This window comes from Hibiscus syriacus, unplaced genomic scaffold, assembly GCF_006381635.1.
Source record: "Hibiscus syriacus cultivar Baekdansim isolate YM2019G1 unplaced genomic scaffold, ASM638163v2 tig00111959_pilon, whole genome shotgun sequence".
Classification (NCBI taxonomy): domain Eukaryota; kingdom Viridiplantae; phylum Streptophyta; class Magnoliopsida; order Malvales; family Malvaceae; genus Hibiscus; species Hibiscus syriacus.
In genome coordinates this window covers 9,949-35,620 of record NW_024063223.1, presented here as the reverse complement: position 1 = coordinate 35,620, position 25,672 = coordinate 9,949, and the positions used below count along the sequence as shown (strand labels likewise).

Genomic DNA, 25,672 nt, shown 5'->3' with positions numbered 1-25,672 from the left:
CTTCAAAACAAAAAAAAGGAAAAAAGGAAAAAATTGAATCAAAATAGGCGACTCATAGAGCCTCAAGTTACAAGATTAATCAAGTACAATTATTTCAAAGATTCATATTCAACAAGAAGCGTAAGAAATACTGGAGATGAATGAATCTTATGGAAAAATCCCCAGCAAAACAGATCTAAGTCAAGCAAAGCAAGATTGAAGGTATATAATTAAAAGAGAATATCTTCAGAATTCATTGGTTTATAAAATCTTTAATGCATGATATGAAAAATGATAAAAGGGGGGCTCAAGATGTAAATTTTGAATAACATCTTGAAACCAAAGGAGGATTCGAGTTGAAAACCTGAAAAGGCGGCTTGAATATTAAATGGTGCAACAACGACATAAGAGACGATCTTAAGCTATTAATGAAGCACCACACATCCCAAAGATGTTCCTGAAAGTCTGGAAACAAGAAGTATCTATACGAGATGAGCATAACAACGAGAAGTATACCTACCAAATAAGCATAACAATCATTTCTTCAAGTTAATGGAAACCCAAAGAGATATATATATTGGACTAACCTGATAGACCTTACTTTTCCATAATCAACCTACACCTTAAATCAGTCAATAATTTTGACACTTGCCATAGGACTTTGATTTTTGAACGATTTAAAAGAGTAGTTGATTTATTTGATATTCATTAATTTCATGTCTTATGATTTAATTCTATCGAGAACCTGTAAAGGGTAATACTTTACAAAATTCTGTCATTCTTCAATAAAGAAAGGAGAAAAAAACATTTTCAAACAGGACAGTCTCAAATGAGGAAGGTCCTTAAAGTAAATTGTTGCCCTTTTCTACTTCTATTGTAGAAAAAGAAAGTAATGCCAAAAATATGAAGCATTTCACATTCTTGAACAAAGGGGTCTGAGAGTCCAGAAAATCCAGAGAATTGAACTTGTGACGCTCTCTTGTGTCATCATTGACAATCCATCAAGAAAGATGATCACTTATCTCATGCTGAACGCGTAAACATCACTAGACAAATTATTTTCCCCAGCCATCATTCCATGTCCCCTAAAAGATTACATCACAGAGCTATAAGTCCCATTAAGGTGTATTATGGGAATGAACAAGTTCACTATATGCACTCTGGTTATACCATGATACTGGCTCAAGTCTTGATACATCATTGCTACCTCTTTCATGTTGATCATTTTCCTTGTCAGGATTATATCCATTATATCCTTCAGAAGATTACTGAACTTGAAATTGAGAACTTATGGCACAAAATAAGACATTGAAACATATTCTACACTTGTATGCCTTTCATATTGGGTAACATTGATTATAGGATTCCAAAAGTAAAGATAACCAGTTTTAATATCAACTAAGCATTTCCATGTTTCGGGAAGAGTGGGATATGTAGGTGGGTATCTTGAAGCAGCAGAAGAGGCAGTCACTGTAGCAGTCATTGCAAGAAAATGCACCAACAAAAATATTCTAGTTCATCCTGATGATGTTTATTTCTTCTGGTAAGGTTGTTACATTGGATGCCACTGACAATAAGGTCTAATTTATTGCTCCAACCGATCACCATTCAGTTCTTGTGGATCTGTTTTCAAAGGTATGCCAAGACAGTAGAAGGCAACCTCTGCACCACTAATCCCAGAGAAAAGAGACAAGACATTGATACTACCGGGGAACATGTCTCTAGCAGATCCTCCTCCTCATGTATGGTTTTTAGGGAAACCTAAAAGCATTTCCACCTCATTAGGTTCAAGTGGAACAATTTTATTCCTTCCAACCCATAGCAGATTCTATTTTCGACACTCATCAAGAACATACTTCTGGATACTCGAAGGTGACTCATCGTTATAAGCTTCAAGAGCCTTATGGATCCTTTATGTCAATTTGGCACTTCCTGTACATGTTTGTAAACAGTTCAACTTTGTTTTTTGGATCCCAAGAAGACCTTTATTTTGTTTTCAATGGAAAAGCATCATGTATGGTGCATGGAGGAAGCGAAATAAGAGGAAATCTATTCTCAATTAGCAGATTATGAATGTAGCCACTTTTCCGTTCAATAGAACAAAAATACTTCGAATCTATAAATTCTGGCTCTATATCGTATAAGTACCATAACATTTGGGTCCAAACACCAACTGAAGCAAGTGCCACGTTCTCGTAGTAGAAGTAAGGAGGCCCAATAGCATCTTCTAGAAGTATTCTTTGAGTTATCTGATATGGTTCGGTAGGAACCCTAAAACCAATCATTGGATTTAGAAGATAAACTGCATGATCGTCTTCATTAAAAAGCTTTTTTCAAGCTTCCTTTTCTTCTTCCTTTTCCAAAAATCATAGCCCGAGTTTCACTTTTTCTTGTAATTGGGGTCATTGCATAATGGTTTCCTATCTTCTACCGGAAGAAGTGCGTCAGTAGCCTTAGCCATTTGAGCAACACATATAAATTTTGTCAACTCTACAATTGATGAATCCGGACCACATCTATTAAAGCCTCAGCCTCTGAGTACCCCATTTTTGTCAAGTATAACAGTTTATTCTCCTTATTAGAATTAGAATTAAGGATTTCCTCTGTATCAGAAGAACTATCAATATCTGTGAAATCATCCTGAAAGATCGCTTTATAATAAGACGAGTAGTTATCAGAATGAACATGTTGCATAGATGCAGACTTTTCAAGAGCCTGTACCACTGTATATGTAGTCTTGCTATTGTATCAAAGTAAGATTATTGTTCACATGAATTGGTCTCTCTCCCATGGAAAAGTATTTTCCAGAAATAGCCTTCAATGAAAACAAGGTTCACTATGTCGCCTGGAATGAATTACCAATCGATTTATACCATTCTGTCCGACTAGATCCCTCCAGAACCAAAGAATGGGCACCTCATTCAGAAGAGGCACATATCTCAGACATTTTCATCAAAATTATTGATTACTTCTTAAGTTTGTGACAACATGAAGAGAATTCCTCAAGTTACTTGACAACTGCTGTTTAGTGACATCAGAATGAGAGTATTCAAGATAAATAGATTTGGGGCACGGATAAAGCCATAACTACTCACAACAGTGCGTTGTCAAAATTAGACTTCGTGGGGATCATGATATTGAAATCAAACAAACATTGAAAGTAAGCCTTACAGTTTAGAAGGTTGGGGACATTTTGAAGGTCCAATTCAGACAGATCCATGTGGGAAATTTTGAAAGCTCATTTCAACCAGAAATAGAATGGTGGGGCATTTTGAAGGCTCATAGTAATATGAATATTTGGGAATTCTTGGAGGCTCATCTCAGCAAGAAGTAATGTTGAGCACACTTTTAACATCTGTATCAGCAAATGTTGGGGAATTTTAAAGGTTACTTCAGAAAATTTTAAAGGCTCAGATTAACAAGAAGTAAATGATGGAGCATGCTGAAAGTCCATTTCAATCATAATCAGGAATATTGACACTTTTTGAACATTTGTATTAGCCAATGTTGGGGCATGCTGAAAGCCCCTTTCAATCAGAATCAAGAATGTTGATGTATTTTGAACGTTTGTATTAGCCAATGATGAGGCATGCTAAACATCCATAACATCTTCTGGAAAGATCATTGACTTGAACAAATATTTCCAATGAGATAGAAATGTATGAAGAATAAAAATGGAGAAATAGTGGCAGTCGAGCTGACTATACATAATTGCTTCGTTCATCAGGCAGTTGCATCAGTGTCTTTACAAATATCTACTCAGCAAGTAAGGTTTCAAATACAAAATCTTCTTAACCATGTGTCATATGACAACATGTTCTTTGTTATGCTACATCACGGTTGCATGAATAAAGATGGTCCCCATGCAGACCATTCGATCTAGGGTTCAGTTCCTCAAAATCTCGACTTTGAATTTTGTATTCTCTATGTCGGTGATGATTGGAAATATTTCTTTGAGATTCCTGGCAGTTAGTTTCCACCATACTGTTGGGTATACGAAGCTGTTTTTCACATCAGTTGTTGTTTACTTGATGACATTTAATAAAGAAGCTCAGCTTACGTTTATTACCCTTATTCCCGTTGTTACTGGGGTTATCATTACTAGTCAGGATGAACTGAGTTTTCATCTATTTGGTTTATCATGTGTGTTTCATCTACATCAGCAAGAATTCCATGGACCTCTTTCTATACATGGATCCTATAGATGATGTATTTCTACTTCCTACAATGCTCATTACGAAAGAAAACGCGATCGATATTACACTTGCCTTGCTCAAGATGACATCAAGATCAGTTGGCATCTCTTATTCAATTCAGCACTAGCATATTTTTTGAATTTGACCAACTTTTTGGTCATAAAACACGCCTACATCTCACTTGTATTCCCATTGAGTTTTGTTCTCAAGTGGTCTTGTGACATCATACAAAAGTTCTGAACACTATGAAGGAACTTCATTGACTAGAAATCTGTGCAGAAGCCACAGATGGATTAATGTACTGTCAAAATTTTTACATACATCTGTACGGAGGCCACATGAAAAGATGAATATGTTATCAAATGTTTTACAAACATCTGGGCAGAAACCACAGGAAATGATGAATGTGTTGTCAAGTGTTTTACGAACCAATAATTATGGTGTTGAACCAATGTTGTGATCATATGTTTTCCATTTATTGATGCAAGATAAAATCTGTCTTCTTCAACCCCAAGGTTAGAAGCGAGATATGATGAAGATTTCTTTCCACAGAAGGGAAATTCATAAATTTTAACAACAAGAAATTAGTGGAGCCAACCAAGATTGAACAATAGGTTGTTATTAAACATCTCGACATGATATGGTCTGAATGGCTTTATTCGAGATCAAATTAGATGTGGAGACATGAAAGGAATTAGGATAAATCTTCCTTGTGATGTGTTTCAAGAGTCAAATCAGAACAGACTCTACTCTCTTAATTAATTTGTTGAGTCAGGCATATCTACATCTACACTCCAAAGATGATAGATTCTCTTTTCAAAGATGAAAGCTTTATTGGATTTTTATGGGGCATCCATATCATGGTTCTGACTACAGCAAGAGTTCCATACATGAAACATTTCTTCTGAAACTTTAATGCAAGCAAAGAAGATACAAAGATACAAGTTGATCAGATGGTTCTTCAAAAATGCAAGCTTGATAGCATAAGTTGCTACCCTGATATCCAAAGGTAACCCTGGAAATAAATGATCAAATGAAGGAAGACCAAGTTCACTACTTTGAAGTCAAAATGAAGATTCCATCAACAATCATGCATTCATAAGAACATCATTTGCACAATAAACAATGCACATTGATACATTTGATTGTATTCAAACATAATTTTTTTTTAGATTTTCGTATGAAAAAGAAGATTCATGATGAAAATACCTTACAAGGAGAAGGTAAAATTCAAAATCAAATGCAGGAATCACGTAAACATCTGAAGAAGAGATGGACGCAATCCATAAGAATGAGCATTATCTTGAGATTGGGGCATGTTACCCAATCAACATGTTATTTTGAAAAATAATGAGAAAACGATTTCCAAAGTTTTTCATTTAATCGTTTCTAAAAATGAAATTGTTGAAAAGTACAAAAATGATTTCCATAGTTTCTTACTTAGTAAATTTTTCCCACATCTGTAAGACGTACAGTGCATGATATTTTCAAAAAGCCTTCGGGAGCTTTTTGATGTTTTTAAAGCCTCCGGGTCATCTGTAAGACCTACAGTGCAAGATGATAAGACCTCTGGGCAGAATGTTTTCAATATTTCCAGAAGAGTTCATAATGAGAAAAACTCATCTGAAGAAGGAAGAAGAAGTTCATAATGAGAAGAACTTGTTCAACCTTTTGTTCAAATTCATCACTCGATGGATCATCATTTCCAGAGGAATTTCATAATGAGAAGAACTCATCTGAAGAGGAAGAAGAAGTTCATAATGAGAATAACTTGTTCAACCTTTGCATGACTCTATCACAGAAAGAGATAGATCAACATCAACTTTTCCAGAGAAAGTTCATAATGAGAAGAACTTATCTGAAGAGGAAGAAGAAGAAGAAGTTCATAATGAGAAGAACTTGTTCAACCTTTTGAATGACTCTATCACAGAAGGAGATAGTTCAACATCAACATTTCCAGAAGAGTTCATGATGAGAAGAACTCATCTGAAGACGAAGAAGAAATTCATAATGAGAATAACTTGTTCAACTTTTTGCTAGATTACATTACAGAAGAAGATGAATTGTCATCCCCAGTGGAAGAGTTCATAATGAGAAGAACTTGTTCAACATTTCCATCTTAATCAAGAGAAGTCAAATGGACAAAAAAAACTTATTGTCTTTTCGTCTTTGCCCTATTCTTGTTAACACAAGAATGATCAAAGAGGGGCAGCTATAGACACTAGTTTTTTTGTCCATTCATTATTTTTATTTTTATTATTATTATTATTATTAGTATTATTATTATTATTACTATTATTATATTTATTATAATTATTAAATAAATATTTTAATAATTATTACATGCCCATTTTACAAATTCAAAAGGCCCATATACAAATCCCAGAGCCCAATAACCCGAAGGCCCAAACGAATTGGTCCAGACCCAAGAAACCCTAACCCTAGTAAGGTTTCCAGATATTTCCAACCGCCGTTTCTTCTTTTCCACCGTTGGATCTGACTGGATCCAACTACCTACAACCTTCCAGATGAAAACCCTAGGGTATCATAACCCTAGGGCCACGCGGCTCCGCCTTTGCCAGATGTCTAGTCCAGCCGCTGCTGACGTTCCACCGCTGCCACAACTCCTCGACGAAGCCTCCAGAAGGTCTACACCGGCCGTCCATCACAACTACTATATGGTGAGTCACCACATAGTTTGGTGACTCACCGAGAAACTCCTCTATGACCAGTCCAAGATGAGTCCCGTGATGGTTTATAAAACCATCACCAAACCTACAAAACAAAAGGAGGCGAACAAGGATGGAGAGAACAGAAACGATGAGAAAATAGAGAGCAACCAATAAACACCCACATCCAACAGTAAGCCAAAACAGAAAATAAAGAGAGAAAAGCCGAGAGACTTACCTCGTCAAAGCCTCCCTACACCATCGAAACCGAAACGTCGGAAGTAACCATGTTAGATCTACACGTTTTGGTAAGGTTTTAGGCTAAAATAACCTTGGGACTGGGTTTAGGATAAACGTGGTTTCATTTTAGGGGAATTTTTGTAAATCCGCCATCGTCGGAGGTGGTCGGCGACCGTGATCGGCGTCGAAAATGGTGGCCGACCAGAACTCGGCGAGAGCCTTTTAGAGAGAAAGCAAAGCTTCTCTCTCTAAGAGATAGAAGCTGAGAATGAAAATGAGAGTTTAGACCCTTTTTTGGGCCAGTTAAAGGGTTTATAAACCCCTCCCCGAACGACATCGTTTTGGGGAGGGGGCATTTGTGTACTTTCCCACAAGGGTAAAACCCTTTTCTCAGCCTCTCTAGGTTTGCATCTTTATAATTTGGTCACCAAATCAATTATTGACCCTTTCAATTCGGTATTTAAGTTTTATCTTCTTTACATTTTAGTCCTCACCCGTAATTATATATATTTAAGGTAAAATATCTTATTTAGTCCCTCATATTTTTATATTTGATATTTCAATCCTGAATAATTAATATAGGTTAAATCACTGTTAGCACTCAAATTTATAATATTTCGAATTAGAGCATTTAGGTTTTATAGCTTATAATTTAATCACTAATTATTTTTACCATAAGTTTTTATTTTATTATTTACACCTATAGTTTTAATTTTCTATATTTTAGTCACATATTATTATTATGGTTAAATTATACTTTTAATACTCATATTTTATATATTTCGAATTAGGGCTTTGAGTTTTATATTTTAGTCACTTATATTTTAATTCTTTTCATTTTGACCATTAGTTTTATATATTTTGCAATTTTAATTTTATAATTTTAATTTCTTTTATTTTAATCATTATTTATTTGCAATATTATTTTATTATTACTTTCGATATATTTAAATTAGTATTTTACTTTAATTATTATTGTTATTATTATTATTATGTAGTCATATAAATATATATAATAAATAATATTTATTTACTTAATTTTATATTTTATATATATATTAAATCCTATTTATAAATTTAATTTTATATATAAATTACTTTTTAAATAATCATATTTTAATATTTATTTATTTTTTAATATTAAGAAATGGGCTGGCTTAAAGCACCTAGAAGTTCTTTTTTGATATTCTTAAATAAATAAATATCCTATTTTTATAAATTATATATATTAATTTATTTTAATTATTTTTATAGAAATGTTTTATTAATATTTATTTATTTTTTAATATTATGAAATGAGCTGTCTTAAAGCACCTAAAAGTCTTTTTCTGATATTTTTAAAAAAATAAATATCTTATTTATAAAAAATAAAAAATAAAAATAAAAAATAAAAAAATATATATATTAATATATTTTCTTAAAATTATATTAATAAATTTATAATAACATGATTATGAATTAAATATATTTTTGAATTTTTAAATTTCCAATAATAGAGACAATTTATAATTAATGAGTACCAATTTTGGGCGTTGTGAGGGGTGCTAATCCTTCCCCAAACGTAATCGACCACGAATCACTTTTTATTATTAAAAAGAACGAATTTTTGGTTAAAACACAGACCAGTTTATCTTTTAACTGATGTTTTCTTAAAAACTCTTTTAAAAGATAATTTTTAGGTATTCGACCTACCTGACCCAAAAGGTCGATGGCAACTCCGAAAACATTTTAAAAACCATTTATTCACATCACTTTTCCCGCCAAATAAAAATTTTTCGTGCCCGGGCGAAAACCGGTTACGACATAAGGTATTTAAATATTTATTGTCAAATAATTGAGAGTCTTTAAAATAAACACTTCTACTTAGAATCACCTTAGATTAATAAAGAAAAGTGAGAATAGCAATATAAAAATTAACCACTCAAATACTAGTAAATATAAATGTAATTAGAATTAATACATAGTGAAAAAAGAACAAATCTTTTATTAATAAATGAATGAATTTTAAACTTACTAAAATATGAGTAAAATTATTAAAAATGAATCGAATTTTAAACTATCAAATTAAGTATTACAGAGTTGGCAGCACTTGGGACGACAACTTGCCTTAATTTTGTTTTCGAGTATTAAACAAATATAAATGTACATCGTTGTATATTAGAAAGAAAAAAAAAGAAGCCAAAACACAATTCCAATTCCACGTTGTCTAGCTAACAATTACTTGTAAAATATTGGTAACTTTTTACTCATTGAACCAACTTTATTTTGTCTTTATTCAAGTATCTCTTGGTGGAATGATTTTTTTACTACAAGACCAAAAGCCTGGCTTCATGTCTCTGTAAAATTTGACAACTTTTATTACTATTTCACGGTAATTATACAGAAATATTTATTTAATTTTTTATATAATTAATAATAAATAAATTTTTTATATAATTAATAATAAATAAATATATACTTATACACATAATTATTCGAGTTTAAAACTTCTAAACTCGTGGAAAAATTTTCAACAACAAACTTTTATATATTATTCCACGTTCAAAGGGTCCATAATATATCCCTACCACTTTCCATTTCCAAAATGACCATCAACGATTTCCTTCTATTTCTACAGATTTGCAACGTATGACACTAATATATTAAATAAATATGACATCTGACAGTTAATGTGCTAATCCCAATCCAAATAATTAAAAGTAAAAAGAAATATGTCAATTAAGAAATAAAAAAAAACTTATCTATCAAACACGGCTCAACAGAACACCTTTTTTCCATATACTCCAAAATAATATAAAGTTGCTTGAGGGGTGGTGATTGTGTCTTCAACCCACTAGATATCAATCTAGGAATTTTGGAATCAAAATGGAAGGAATGACGCCACAAGTATAGGAACTATACTTGTTTAATCGATAAAGTTCACAAAGAACTTTGAAGAGAAATAACTCACAAGAGTATGTTTTATATAAGAGATGATCTCCTTACAAATGAAATGCACTAGCCTATTTATAGTTTTTCAAAGGGTTTAGGCCGAATAGACACATGATGGTTCGGCCAAGGTTGAAACCCCTTTGAAAATACATGTTTTTTGATGAAAATACATGATTTTAATGAAGATACATGCTCTTGGCCGAATGGTTATGTGTTGGTTCGGCCCTAAGGATGATTTGAATGCATTTGGAAGTTATTTGGGCGCCAAAATGGAGAGGAAGGAGTCTTTGGCCGAATAGGAAGCATCCCTTGGTGTTTTGGCGCCTATTTGATGTCACATGGAGTGCACATGCTTGAATGATGCACATGGAATCCTACTTGAACGCACATGGGTCTTCTTGCAAGGCTTTGTGAGGTTGCAACCATAGGATGATGTCTTGAAGCCCATGGGCAGGCTAGAGATGAACTAGCTTCAAGGTAAGCTAGGTGAGTGTCTTGGTAGCTAACTAGGTGAGTTATAGCTTGATGAACTCAAGCTAGTTAGCTTTGGTCTTCTCATCTCCTCAGCTACTCCCAGCTACCTTTAGTCCACTTTTCAACAATTTAGTCGAAAGCTCTCCTCCAACTAGGTTCAGCTACATGCTAGCTCCTCCAGCTAAGTTGAAGCTCTTTAAGTGATGAAATGAGCTGCCATAACGTTATGCTTATCCTTATATCTAACCAAGCTACCATAATATGCCTTGCTTTGTGTTTCACCTATAGGAATTAACAAACAAACCAAGTAAGCAATGTGCGAGCTCATTTAAGGTAAAATGCATGCTGTCGTGAGGTGTTTGAGTGATATGAGCTATGAATGATCATCTAGAAGCTAAGATAACATGTATATAAGCTAGATAAAAGGCATAGGACGTTCATGAGCTTTAAGAAAACATATATGAGCTAGAAAATAGATGCATGCCTGCAAATGAGCTAAAGAAACATGGATTTAAAGCTAGTGAGCTAATGTAAACATAACATGAGCTAGAATAACATGACATGAGTTAATAAATGAATGAATACATGCTGCCATGATATCTAAATGATATGCAAACATAATAAATGAATCTAAAACATATGTAAACATAATATAAAGCTAAGTAAAGATGTGAAAACATATGTTATGCATGAAAATCATATAGTTGCAAGTGAATGATAACATATGATTATTCAAGCATAGTTTAAGATGAAAATGTATGCTCATAATAATATATAGTGCATAAATGAGTAAATATAATATAAAGTAAGGTATAACTCCCTTATATTGAGCATGATGAATCTTCAATGATGTGAGTGTGTCATGAAGAAAGTTGGTGCAAGACATGATCACATCATCCTCCCATTCTTTTAGGCGATTTGTCCTCAAATCGTAAGGTAACTTCTCCTTAGTGTCTTTCCATTCAAAAGTTGCTGATTTGACTTCAAAATGTATCCATTCAATAGAAAATTGTTCAAGACATTTCCTTTTGAGAAGATCTATGAAAGGATCCTCGTGAAAGGTCATGAATCTTGAATAAGTACTTTGGACCTCCTTGTCCTGAAAAGAAAGAAGACTTTTATAAGTAAGGGAAATATTAATAATTAGAAAGTTAAAGGTATACTCCCTGTTCACATCTTTTCGATGGCCAAAAGTGATGTCTTTTGAATTACAAGATATGTTGCTTTGAACGATCATGTCCCCAAAAGTCATGTTCTTTGGTCCTCCAATAGGTGTATTCATTGAATCATGAAAGGTTATAACTCTTGGAATGGAAATGTCCTTAGAATCCTCATAAGACACGTCCTTTGGATGATAAAATGTCCCCCTTTGCCTCGCATCTCTTGGCTCTTTGAAGGTCACGTCCCCTAGCCTCCCAATTTGACAAGTTGTGTCGCTTGGAACATTCGAAAAATCAAAGAAAAAATCTGCAATTATATGGTTAGAATAATCGCCCTTGATCTTTCGTTTCATCCATAGGCATTCTCGAATGATCTTGCCATCACCAAGTGATAAGATAATACCATATATATGAATCGAATTACTGCAAAATAAATCAAAACATGTAAATGAAAAACTATTGACAAGATGAAAGGAAATATCAAACCAGGGTGGATGTTTAATGGGAGTTGGTTGTTGAATTCTTTTCTGGATTGGCAATGTACTTGGAATGTCAACGAACAAAACTCTTGGCACTTCAAGTGGTGCTTCTTTTGGAACTTCAAATGGCATAACCTTTGAAATATCAAGAGACATGTTTTGTGAATCTCCAAAAGTCATGACTATTGGTTCTTCAAAAGTCACATCTTTTAGTTTTCCAAAATCCATGATTTTTGAATCATCAAATTGAAAAGATACGTCTCTTGAATTGACCTGCAAAATAATAGGAAGAATAGATGAAAGGGTAATGTTAGTTAAAATATGTTCTTTATTGGCCTCTTTATCTCCAAATTCATCATTTTCAACTCTCTCATTTTCAACTATAACGTCTTCTTTATCCACTCTTTGATTCTCATCATTTTCAACGTTTTTGAATGATTCAATTCTTTTCTTCAAATGGTGCTGGTCTTCATTCACTTGACTAGGAGAAAGTGGCATCAAAGTGAATTTCTTGCCATTATGGGTTATAGCATATCTTTTTGTAAACCCATCATGGATTGCTCGTTTGTCGAATTGCCACGGCCTTCCCAAAAGTATATGTCCAGCATCCATTGGTACAACATCACAAAGAACTTCATCTTGGTATTTGCCAATTAAAAACGTGATGACAACTTCCTTTGTGACTTCTAACTCTTCATCTTCATTTAATCCTTGCAAAACATATGGGCTGGGATGTTTGAATGTTGTAAGTCCCAACTTCGTGACCATGTATGTGCTTGCAAGATTTGCACAACTTCCTCCGTCAATAGCTACAGGACACACTTTACCCTTTACATGGCAACGAGTGTGAAAGTTGTTTGTCCTTTGTTGTTCGTCCTCCAATGTTTGGAAAGATGGAAGATCACAAGACATTGTTAGTATAAAATAAAGAAAATTAAAACCTTACCAGCACACTCACAAAGACTCACAATCTTCACTCCAAAGAAAATATCAGATCACTCCACTCAACACTCGTGTTTACTCTCGGGAATATGACTTGGCTTTTGACAATTCTCCTTTTGATCTCACTCACTCAATTAGCCTTTTTCTACTCGATCTCTCTTGCTAAGTTATTTGAAGAACTTACTCAAGATTAGAACAAGTTAATTCTTTCCTTGTGTGCGTCGGCTGCAAATAGGTTAGGGTAGAAAAGGAATAGAAAATATGGATAGGTAGAAGAAAGGATTCAAGGTATTAAAAGAAGGAAATGGTTGAAGACAACGAAAATGAATGTATAAAAAAGGAAGAGGTGACTTACAATTCAAGAAACAACACTTACTGCAACCTTTCTCAAGAAAGAATAAGGTTATCTTCTCTTAGTGTAGATGGCCTCTTTGATGTACTTGCAATGGTAGAACACACTTTCCTTGGCTTTACTTCTTTTTGAAATTCTCTTTTTTCTTTTCTTCTATTCTAATTTTTTTCTTTTTGTCTTTTCTTTCTTTTTGCACTCCAATTTTGATGTAGGAGTCTTTTTCTTTTGCACGCCAATGACATTTTTGTTGTCAATCCAACTATGCTCTGATTACCGCTTGATGTAAGGCAAATCTACACGCTTTGATGAAAAGAGTAGATAGCCTTATTGTGTCCCGATCTAGGATTGACAAGTACTGATGTCCTTGAATTAATAAGCTTGGGCTTCAAAAATAATAAGAAAGAAATTTGATTAATAATGGGTTTAAGAAATGAATAATAATATAAGTAATGGAATGAAAGAATAAGAATAGAGATGGCTTCGGAATTATGGGATTGATGATGGTCTTGATGAAGGATGTTGATGATGAAATGAAGATGGTGGTGATGTTGTATCTCAAACTCGCCAAAGAGGAAACTATGCTATGAAGCATAATCCCGGTCTTCACAAACTTGCTTGAGGGGTGGTGATTGTGTCTTCAACCCACTAGATATCAATCTAGGAATTTTGGAATCAAAATGGAAGGAATGACACCACAAGTATAGGAACTATACTTGTTTAATCGATAAAGTTCACAAAGAACTTTGAAGAGAAATAACTCACAAGAGTATGTTTTATATAAGAGATGAGCTCCTTACAAATGAAATGCACTAGCCTATTTATAGTTTTTCAAAGGGTTTAGGTCGAATAGACACATGATGGTTCGGCCAAGGTTGAAACCCCTTTGAAAATACATGATTTTTGATGAAAATACATGATTTTAATGAAGATACATGCTCTTGGCCGAATGATTATGTGTTGGTTCGGCCCTAAGGATGATTTGAATGCTTTGGAAGTTATTTGGGCGCCAAAATGGAGAAGAAGGAGTCTTTGGCCGAATAGGAAGCATCCCTTGGTGTTTTGGCGCCTATTTGATGTCACATTGAGTGAACATGCTTGAATGATGCACATGGCAGCCTACTTGAACGCACATGGGTCTTCTTGCAAGGCTTTGGTGAGGTTGCAACCATAGGATGATTTCTTGAAGTCCATGGACAGCCTAGAGATGAACTAGCTTCAAGGTAAGCTAGGTGAGTGTCTTGGTAGCTAACTAGGTGAGTTATAGCTTGATGAACTCAAGCTAGTTAGCTTTGGTCTTCTCAGCTCCTCAGCTACTCCCAGCTACCTTTAGTCCACTTTTCAACAATTTAGTCCAAAGCTCTCCTCCAACTAGGTTCAACTACATGCTAGCTCCTCCAGCTAAGTTGAAGCTCTTTAAGTGATGAAATGAGCTGCCATAACATTCATGAGCTAGTGTGAGCTGCTATGCTTATCCTTTTAGCTAACCAAGCTACCATAATATGCCTTGCTTTGTGTTTCACCTATAGGAATTAACAAACAAACCAAGTAAGCAATGTGTGAGCTCATTTAAGGTAAAATGCATGTTGTCGTGAGTTGTTTGAGTGATATGAGCTATGAATGATCGTATAGAAGCTAAGATAACATGTATATAAGCTAGATAAAAGGCATAGGACGTTCATGAGCTTTAAGAAAACATATATGAGCTAGAAAATAAATGCATGCCTGCAAATGAGCTAAAGGAACATGGATTTAAAGCTAGTGAGCTAATGTAAACATAACATGAGCTAGAATAACATGACATGAGTTAATAAATGAATGAATACATGCTGCCATGATATCTAAATGATATGCAAACATAATAAATGAATCTAAAACATATGTAAACATAATATAAAGCTAAGTAAAGATGTGAAAACATATGTTATGCATGAAAATCATATAGTTGCAAGTGAATGATAACATATGATTATTCAAGAATAGTTTAAGATGCAAATGTATACTCATAATAATATATAGTGCATAAATGAGTAAATATAATATAAAGTAAGGTATAACTCCCTTATATTGAGCATGATGAATCTTAAATGATGTGAGTGTGTCATGAAAAAAGTTGGTGCAAGACATGATCACATCATGGAGTGTTGACCGTCACATTGGAGAACCATTAGGATCCTTTTGACCAGTGTTTTACTAATATTATAATATATATTAGACAAAAATTTTAAACTTACATAAAAGAAACCTACAAATTAATAATGCAAATCTTTGAACTTTACTTACAAAAAAAAAAAGAGCAAACAAGAAATGAAGAGAGGGGATTAAGTTTCCTTTTTTGTTCACAGATCCCCCAAGCAAAGAATTTGATCCTTTTCTTCTTGTTCTTCTTTTAAACATATGTGTTCCTTCGATTTTTCAGCTTACAAACTAGTTGATTGATCGGTGCAGTTGGCTGCAGAAAAAGAGGCCTTGTCATTTAAACCATAAACGAAACTGGAACAGGCTCAGACGATTGTCGACTGAGGATTAACTGAGTTGCCACATCAGTTTTCTATATGTTCTTCTCTCTTCACTCTCTACGTCGATCTTCAGAACCAACAGAACAATCTGAACCAATCTCAGAATGCTCTTGGTTCCCTGAACATGGATGATTTTTTGAAAAACATATGCTCATTGCCACCGCCGTCAAATCCCAAAGCGTACCCGCTGTTTGTCGGTGTTTCCATATCCGAGGAGGCTATTTCTCGCTCCCGAAGGATGTGGTAAGTAAGTTCGTCGATGATGTCTAGAAGTAGATTGTGGTCGGTGGCAATGATCAGAGACAGGGGATCGTCTACCAGAAGGGATTACTTTGGAGGATTTTTTGATGAAAACTAGAGCTATAACGTCCCAAATCCTGGGTTAGTAGCTCGAGTCAACTTTAGACCCATACTTGATCCCAATATACCTATTATATTAGCTTGGACCAAGTTTAGTGATAGTGGGCTTGTGTTGGGCCAAAAGAATTATTGAATTGTGAAGAGAATTTTATGAAATAGAAAGTAGGAGGACTAAGTATGCAAACTTCCCCTTTGTTATTTTGAAAGATGAAAACCCCTCCCTTATATCATGATTTCACGTAACCACTCCCCCCATCCCTCACCAAACAATCTTCATATTCCTTCCATCTTTTTATTAATCAAGAATCTCTATTCTTTAAGCTTCAATTCAAGTTTTATTTCTCAAATTTTAGGCTTAGTTTCAAAAAATGGGTTTTTTTTTGGAGGTTTAAGATAATCTATGGATTCTATCTCAATTTTTTTTTATAGATTCAAGTAATAGGAAACATTTTTAGCTTTTACCCAACCACTTAGTTGAGTTAGTAACACCTTTTTTCCCTTTGATTAGTTAAAGAAGCGGGAGAAAGCTCAAGAACAAGGGGAAAAGAAAAAATTGTTGCTTAAGTGATTAAAGGGCATTATAGAAGCCAAGAATTCAAGGTAACACATTTAAAACTTCTTCATATCACTTGTGAGTCATTAGAATTTCATTCTAGCTTAAGATATTAAGTTGAAGCATGTTGAACAATGCCATGGTAAATCTTATGTTTTAGTGTTATAGCATGTCTTCAAGCCTTCTTTATGACCCCCTAATATCAATAAAACACTTAATCACTAATTGGGGACCTCAATGGGGCTTTTAAGGGTAGAAAGATGAGATTTTCTTACCAAAACAGGGCACTTTATAACGATGGTATCGATACTGTAAGGCCAATATCGATATTGTTCATCCTTCAGGTATAAATTAGGTAAATTTTGTATAGGAGGTATCGATACTATGGAATTTTTCAAAACATCAAACCTAAATTTGGTATCGATACTCAGGAAGTATCGATACCCCAACACCAGAGTATTGATACTCTACTTAAAGTACCAATACTACTTCAGTTGACAATCTCAGGATAGAGGTTTGAGTGTCTAGCCCTTTAGGATTAGATGTCTTAGTAGACAAGGTCCACCGCATATGTCTAGTTGAAATTCAAGGCAAAACCTTTTCGGCTGATCTTATGGTGCTGCCATTTAGGGAGTTTGATCTAATTCTACCTATGAACTAGTTGTCGGAGCATGATGAAAGTTTGAGATGTGAGCTTTAATGGCTTAAACTCAGGAAATAAGGATGAGACTCGGATAATAATGTTCGGTGAGAATCAAAGAGTGTAAGGGTTTTGTCAGCCCTCAAGGTGCAAAGGATGTTGGACCAGGGGTACGAAGCCTTCTTGGCTCATGTGGTTGATACAAGAGTCATAGTTTCGAGATTAGAGGACATCCAAACTGTAAGAGACTTTTCAGATGTCTTTCTAGAGGAGTTTCCAGGGTTATCGTCAGATCGAGAGTTAGAGTTTGGCATTGAGGTAATGCCAGGGTCCACCCCCGGTGTCCATTGCTCCCTACTACATGACATCGAATGAATTACAAGAGTTGAAGGTTCAAATCCAAGATTTATAGGAGAAAGGGTTCATCCGGCCAAGTATTTTTCCTTGGGGAGCATCGGTTCTTTTTGTTAAAAAAGATAGGTTGATGAGGTTGTGTATCAATTACAGTCACTTGAACAAGTTAACCATTAAGAACCTTTATACCCTTCCCATAATCAATGACCTTTTCGACTAGCTTAAGGGAGCATGTGTTCTCTCCAAGATAGATTTGATATTCGAGTACTATCAATTGAAAGTTAAAGAATAAGATATAGCAAAGACGTTGTTCAAAACAAGATACGATCAATGTGAGTTCCTTGTAATGTCATTTGGACTCACTAATGCCCCGACGACATTCATGGATCTTATGAACTGAGTTTCCACCCGTACTTAGACTAGTTCGTAGTGGTTTTCATCAATGATATTTTGGTTTACTCTCAATCAGAAGAAGAGCATGACTGACATCTTTGAATATTCCTTCAGACCCTTCGAGACCGTTAGTTGTTTGCCAAGTTTGGGATGTGCGAGTTTTGGTTATCTGAAGTTTCATTTTTAGGTCACGTCGTGGAAGCGGATGGAATTCATGTTGATCCTTAGAAAATTTAGATAGTCCTTGAGTGGGAGTTGCCAAAGAGTGTAATACAGGTGACCAGTTTCTTAGGTCGTGCTGGCTATTATCGTCGATTTCTAAAGGTTTTTTTTATAATAGTAGCCCCAATGATCAAGTTGCTTCATAAATGAGTATTGTTCGTGTGGGGTGAGAAACAACAAGGAAGTTTCGAGCAGTTGAAGACCCTTTTGACCCAAGCATCAATTTTAACCCAACTTGAGTCAGGAAAGAAAGTCAAACGTGATCAGCGATGCCTCGTTAAACGCTCCTGGATGTGAGTTGATGCAAGAGGGAAATGTGGCAGCTTATGCTTCCCGTCAGCTTAAACTTTACGAGCAGAATTATCCCACCCACGATCTAGAGCTTGTAATGGTAGTCTTCGCACTCAAGATTTGGAGGCACTATCTATTTGGGGAGAAGTGTCACATCTTTACTAATCACAAGATTTTAAAGTATTTTCTTACCCATGAAGAGCTAAACTTGAGACAATGAAGATGGGTTGAGTCATTAAAAGACTGTGATTGTATTATCGACTACCACACAAGGAAAGCGAATGCTGTAGCGGATACGCTAAGTAGGAAGTTGATGTCAGGGTTGAGAGCCTTATTAGTGCACCTAAGTTTATATGATAAAGGGGTTTTGATAGCCAAACTTTGAGTAGAACCAAAATTGGTGAGTCAAGTAAAAAAGGCTGCAAAGTTCTGATAGTCGTTTAAGGGCTCGCGTGGAGCAAGGCCTCCGAGGATAGGCCCTAGGGTTTGAGTTATGTGATGGTAAGGTGTTGTTCTTTAGGGGTCATTTATGTGTACCTGATGTGGATCAATTGCATAATAAGATTTTTCACGAGGCCTATTGTAGTCCGCTTTTAGTTCACCTCGGTAGCAATAAGATGTACTAAAAGCTTAGACCCCTGTATTATTGGCCAGGCATTAAGAGGGAAGTTTCTGAGTTCATTGCGAAGTGTTTGGTGTGTCAAAAAGTCAAGGAAGAACATCAGGTTCCTTCAGGATTCTTCCAGCCAATTCAGATACCTCAGTGAAATGGGACAGAGTAATGATGGATTTCGTGATCGAGTTACCGATGTCGAGGTTTAAGCATGATGTAGTGTGGGTGATAGTTGATCGGTTGACCAAGTCAGCTCACTTCTTATTGGTTAGGATGGATTTCACCTTAAAAAGGTTAGTGCAACTCTATATCTGGGAGATAGTGAGGTTGTATGGAGTCCCAACATCAATTATTTCAGACAGAGACCCTAGATTCACTTCTCAATTTTGGAAAGTTCTTCATGAGTCCCTTGGCACCAAACTCTATTTCCGCACTGGATTTTATCCTCAGACCGATGGTCAGTCTGAGCGCGTTATTCAGGTTCTTGACGACATGCTTAGGTTTGTTGTTATGGAATTTAAGGGTAGTTGGGAGGATCACCTACCTTTGGTGGAGTTCGCGTACAACAATATCTATTAATTAAGCATTTATATGGCCTCATACGAAGCTCTATATGGACGCAAGTGTAGAACTCCTCTTCGCTCGATCGCTTAGTGAAGGGAAAATAGTGGGACTAGATTTGACCAAAGAAACCAAAGAAAAGTTCAGAATGATTCAAAATAGACTAAAAGAGGCATCTGATAGAAAAAAATCATATACAGATTTAAAGTATAAAGAAATTGAGTTTGCTGAGGGCAACAAGGTATTCCTTAAGGTGTCTCATTGGAAGAAAGTACTTAGGTTTGGGCGTAAAGGGAAGTTGACCCCACGTTTCATTGGTCCTTACAAGGTGCTAGAGAGAATATGACTGGTAGTTTACCATTTAGCCTTACCCCCAGAGTTGGAACGCATTCATAATGCGTTCCATGTGTCTGTGTTTCGAAGGTATCATTCTAAATGTTCTGTCCTTAGAGAAAGTCGAATTGAGCCCTGATATGACCTCCGAAGAGGAACTGAACTGAATTTTGGCTAAGGACATAGAAGAATTAAGGAATAAAAGAATTACCTTGGTGAAATGCTTTAGAGGAATCATGGGGTCTAGGAAGCTACTTGGGAAACCAAGGAAGACATAAAGCTTTAGTATCCACATTCTACCCAGGTAAATTTTGAGGAGGAAATTTCTTATTATAAGGGGACAGTTATAATGTCCCGAATCTCGGGTTAGTAGCTCGGGTCAACACGAGACCATAATTGAGCCCAAGTGACCTATTATATTATCTTAGACCAAGTTTAGTGATAGTGTGCTTGTGTTGGGCCAAGAGAATTATTGAATGGTGAAGAGTATTTTATGAAATAGAAAGTAGGAGGACTAAATATGTAAACTTCCCCTTTGTTATTTTGAAAGATGAAAACCCCTCCCTGATAGCATGATTTCACGTAACCACTACCCTCATCCCTCACCAAACACTCTTCATCTTCCTTCCATATTTTCTCTCTTCTTATTCCTTACAAAAGTTGAGATTTGAAGAGATTCAACTGTAGGTTTTATTAATCAAGGTAAGATTATTAGTCTCCACTCTTCAAGCTTCAATTCAAGTTCTATTTCTCAAATTTTAGGTTTAGTTTTCAAAAATGGGTTTTTGGCAGGTTTAAGAGAATCTATGGATTTTAGCTCGTTTTTGATAGATTCAAGTAATAGAAAACATTTTTAGCATTTACCCAACCACTTAGTTGAGTTAGTAACACCTTTTTTCCTTTGATAAGTGAAAGAAGTGGGAGAAAGCTCAAGAGCAAGGGAAAAGAGAAAGTTGCTTCTTGAGTGATTTGAGGGCAATCTAGAAGCCAAGAATTCAAGGTAACACATTTAAAACTTCTTCATATCACTTGTGAGTCATTAGAATTGAATTCTAGCTTAAGATATTAAGTTGAAGCATGCTGAGCAATACGATGGTAAATCTTATGTTTTAGTGTTATAGTATGTCTTCAAGCCTTCTTTATGACCCCTAGTATCAATAAAACACTTAATCACTAATTGAGGACCTCAATAGGGCCTTTGGAGTAGAAAAATGGAATTTTGGTTCCAAAATAGGGCACTTTATAACGATGGTATCGATACTGCAAGTCTAGTATCGATAATGTTCATACTTCAGGTATAAATTAGGTAAATTTTATAGAGTGGTATCAATACTCATTCATTGGGTATATATACCAGGGAAGGAGTATCGATACTCCCAGTAGGAGTATCGATACTTAGGAATTTTCAAAACATCGAACCTAAATTTGATATCGATACTCAGGCAAGTATCGATACCCCAGCACTAGAGTATCAATACTCTGCCTAGAGTATTGATACTACTCTACCCAAATAGCCTACATTAGTATTGTTGTATCGATACTGAGGGTTATTATCGGTACCCACAAACATTTTTCGATAATTAATCTAAGGATTATGGGCTTAGACTTGGGTACCCCACATACTCAGATTAATAACAGATAAGACTCCAAGTGATAACAATAATTCATATCAGAATAATAGAAATGGTAATTGATAGGATCAAATAAAACTAGCCTTGTTTGTACACTCGGGAAAACGGTCAGGACACCCGGGTCACTTTAGTAAATGATGCTAATATCGATAAATAGAACCAGTCTGAATATCTTTAGGTAGTGCACGAGGCACTTTAAACTGACTAACTAAGGCCAAGGTCTGACACTCGTGAGGGGTGGGTTAGTCAAGGGTATTGTGTCTGATGTAGAGATTTCGAGCCTCATCCTTGGTAGACTAGAGGGATCTGTGAGCTCTGAGATACGGAACCCTCTGCTGCACCATTATGTCTACCATAGAGTAGAGAGTGTAGTATATAAGTATACTCACTGTTGCATTTTACCAGTTAGCTTGAGCATTTATTTAACACTTTTAGTATGACTTAGTTGTTAGTGTGGCACTGAGCTAGTTAGCTCAGTATTTGGAATTTTTTACCTTACACAGGTTAGGTTTGGAGCAGTCGAAGAGTCATTTTGAGCAGCAACGTCTCAAGATTATCTTATAGAGGCCATGTATATTTGTAAACCCCCTTTTATTTTGTATGTTCGATTCGTAACTCATTTTAAAGTGGTATGTATATTTTGATACAATTATTTTGGAACTCCTGATATAAATAATATATATATATATATATATATAATTGTGGTTGATTATTTTATTATGAGTATTTTCAAGAAAATGTTTTATTTATGAAAAGTTAAGAAAATATGTGGTTAGTCACTCCGGTAGTTCTGTGTGACACTCAAATCGGTTGACTATGTGTCATATTAGTCTAGGGTGTTACAAGGGTGGTTAGAGAAGAGGATGTCAGAGGAGTTGGTGATTAGGTGGGAGTTGGTGTAGGGGGTTATGCTGTTAACCAGGGTGTTATCAACGGTGGAGGGAATCAGTTTTCAGTGTTTGGAAACAACGACAGCGTTAATCATCAGAGGAAAGTAGCCGTAGCTGGTGGAGATGCTAGAGGAAAACGACGTGTTGTGGAAGCCTTGCCTTTAGATAAAGCAAGCAGCAAAAACATAAGAGTATGATAAAAAAATAGAGAATCTGCTGCTAGGTCCAGAGAACGCAAATGGTCGGGCTTCCCTTTGTAAATTATGTTTGGTTGCTTAGAAAATTTTTTAAGAAGAAATGAATGAAAACCCTAATTTTTAAGTTTGGGATTGGGTTAAATATTGAAAGAGAAGATGATGTGACGTTAGAGATATATTTGGGTTTCCAACATGGCAGTCAACCTAGTTAACCAATTCTATGTAAGCACTTAACGTGCCATGTATTTTTCTGTCACTCATGTTAACATCTGTTAAGTCGAGTGATCAGTTTGTAACTAATCGATAACGTTAGTAATTGATTTGTAACTTTCGAAAAACCAGTGGGGAAAATGAAAACTACCTTAAACATTAGTGACCAATTGTGTAGTTTACCTTAAATTTTATATCACAAAATCGAGGGCACAAGCTTTTCATTTTTGGCCAAACTAAAATGTAAAATTTCCCATTGTTGTAGTCTTTTAGATGTCACAACTATAAAATAATATTAACAAAATTTCGATTGAATAAATAATTCGATTATAAATTTAACCATATTCATTAAATGATTTCAATAATAATAAAAATATTATGTTTATTATAAATTTTATGTTTGAGTGATAATATTTAAAAGTGTATATACATAATCAATTAGTCAAAAAAATTATGAATAAATACTATTTTATAATCACTCTATACTATTAAAAAATTAGATAGTTAGTTAAACACTTGATTTTAGTTTTCCATAAGATCATCTCCCAGTATAATTGATTTCATGTGGAAATAGATATTTTTATATATTATTACTCACTCTACCCAAGTAAGGGTATTCACTCAAGGTTCTCTCTTGCACAGGTCTAAAATTAAAAATTTATATATAATTTAAAAGATAAATTATTTATTTAGTCACTCACTTATTGTTTTATTTCTGGTTTAGCCATCTATTTTTTAAATCATATTTAATGTTATATTTTTTTGTTACTCATCATTAAAAAATTAACAGCGATACTGATGTGATATTTTTAAATTATTTTTTCACTTTCCACTTAATTATTCTTTTATTATTTTTGTAATACCCCAAATTTTGGTTAGTGGCCAAAATATAAGTTTTGAAAGTTTAGTGACATAGTACAACTTTGTGAAAGTGTAAGGACCAAAAATATACTTTTTAAAAGTTATATATTTTGCCCATTAAATGAATAGTTTATTCCAAAATTGACATTTTTGTGGGAATCAAAATTTTGATTTAGGATTTGTATTAAAAGCTACAAAGTAGTAAAGTCCGAGAAGGATTCGGATAATTAAATTGAATCGAAAATTCACAAAAATTTGAAGGTTGATAGAAAAGGGTTGGAAATATTATTTCCATAATTTAGAACGATGAAATTTAACATGGAATTAAGGTCGATTTTTCACGTCAAGCCAAAATTTTGAAATTTAGTGACTAAATTGCAAAGGATAAAGTTGGAAAGTCAATTTTTGTTGGTTCATCTTTGACTTTGGAATATTAAAATGGAAGATAATGCAATGGCAAGTTGAAATTATCATGTTTCATTAAGGTCAAAATAATAATTTCACATTAATTGAATTTTAAATTCAACTATATTAAGTTAAGCCAAGTGTATTATGATAATTAAGAAGTAAAATCAAGAAATTTTCAGCCTTCTTCAAGCTCTCCAACATGAACCACCATATCTATATTTTGATAAAGAGAAAATAACCTCAGTGACCAAAAATCCCATATAATATACGATTTTAACCAACTTTTCCGGATTTGCCAAAATGACCAACAAATCGCAATGCGATCGCTAATTCGCAACGCGATCTCCATTATCGCAAATTCGCGTTGCATTTCGCGTTGCGATAGTTGGAAATCGCGTTGCGATGGTATACAGTGTCGTTGCGATTTTCCCAATTCGCAATGCGAATAAGTAAATCGCAACGCGAATTGGGAAAATCGCAATGCGATACTAACTATCGCAATGCAATACTTACTATCGCAATGCGATAATACAAAATCGCAACGAGATACTGACTTTCGCAACGCGATTCTGACTTTCGCAACGCGATTTACATAGCGCCATTCGTATTAACGCGTATTTTTTTTTCAAATTCCAAACACGAATTTTTCTTAATAAATCGGAAACTGAACCGTCCACAGTAATCGCAACTCATAACCTCAAACCTAAAGTCACAACACTCAATCCCATCTCCATCTCTCACTCTCTACGGTGAAATCCGTCACCATCTCCGAAGATTTCCGTCCCCATCGCCGGCGAAATCCCTCACAACCATTCACAGTCAAAAATCCCTCACAATCATTCAGAAATGGAAAATCAACCTCCGAGGGTTAGTTTTTTTATTTTTATTTTGAAAATTTTGCATTATTTTAGGTTTTTCATATTGAGATTGATGATAAGTTTACTGGTAATTTCAATAATAGATTAACCATTTCACTTAGATTTCTTATTAAATTCATTCGATTGCTGCCAATACTGCTAAACTGTTTAGCCTGTGAAGTTAGTATTTGTCTTTGTTTTGTCTTTTGGTTGAAGTAATGCAGAAGAAGAATAGTTTCGAGAATGAAATCGCAACGCGGAAATAACTATCGCAACGCGAAATAAAAAACGCAACGCGAAACAAAATCGCATTGCGATTTTCATTTCGCGTTGCGATTTTTATTTCGCGTTGCGATTCAT

The 25,672-nt window shown here is 34.7% G+C and overlaps 1 pseudogene; it reads left to right on the top strand.

Annotated features, from left to right (window-relative positions):
* Positions 1–23,039, top strand: part of LOC120173571 — a 45,418-nt pseudogene extending 22,379 nt beyond the window's left edge.
* Positions 23,040–25,672: the final 2,633 nt, after the last annotated feature.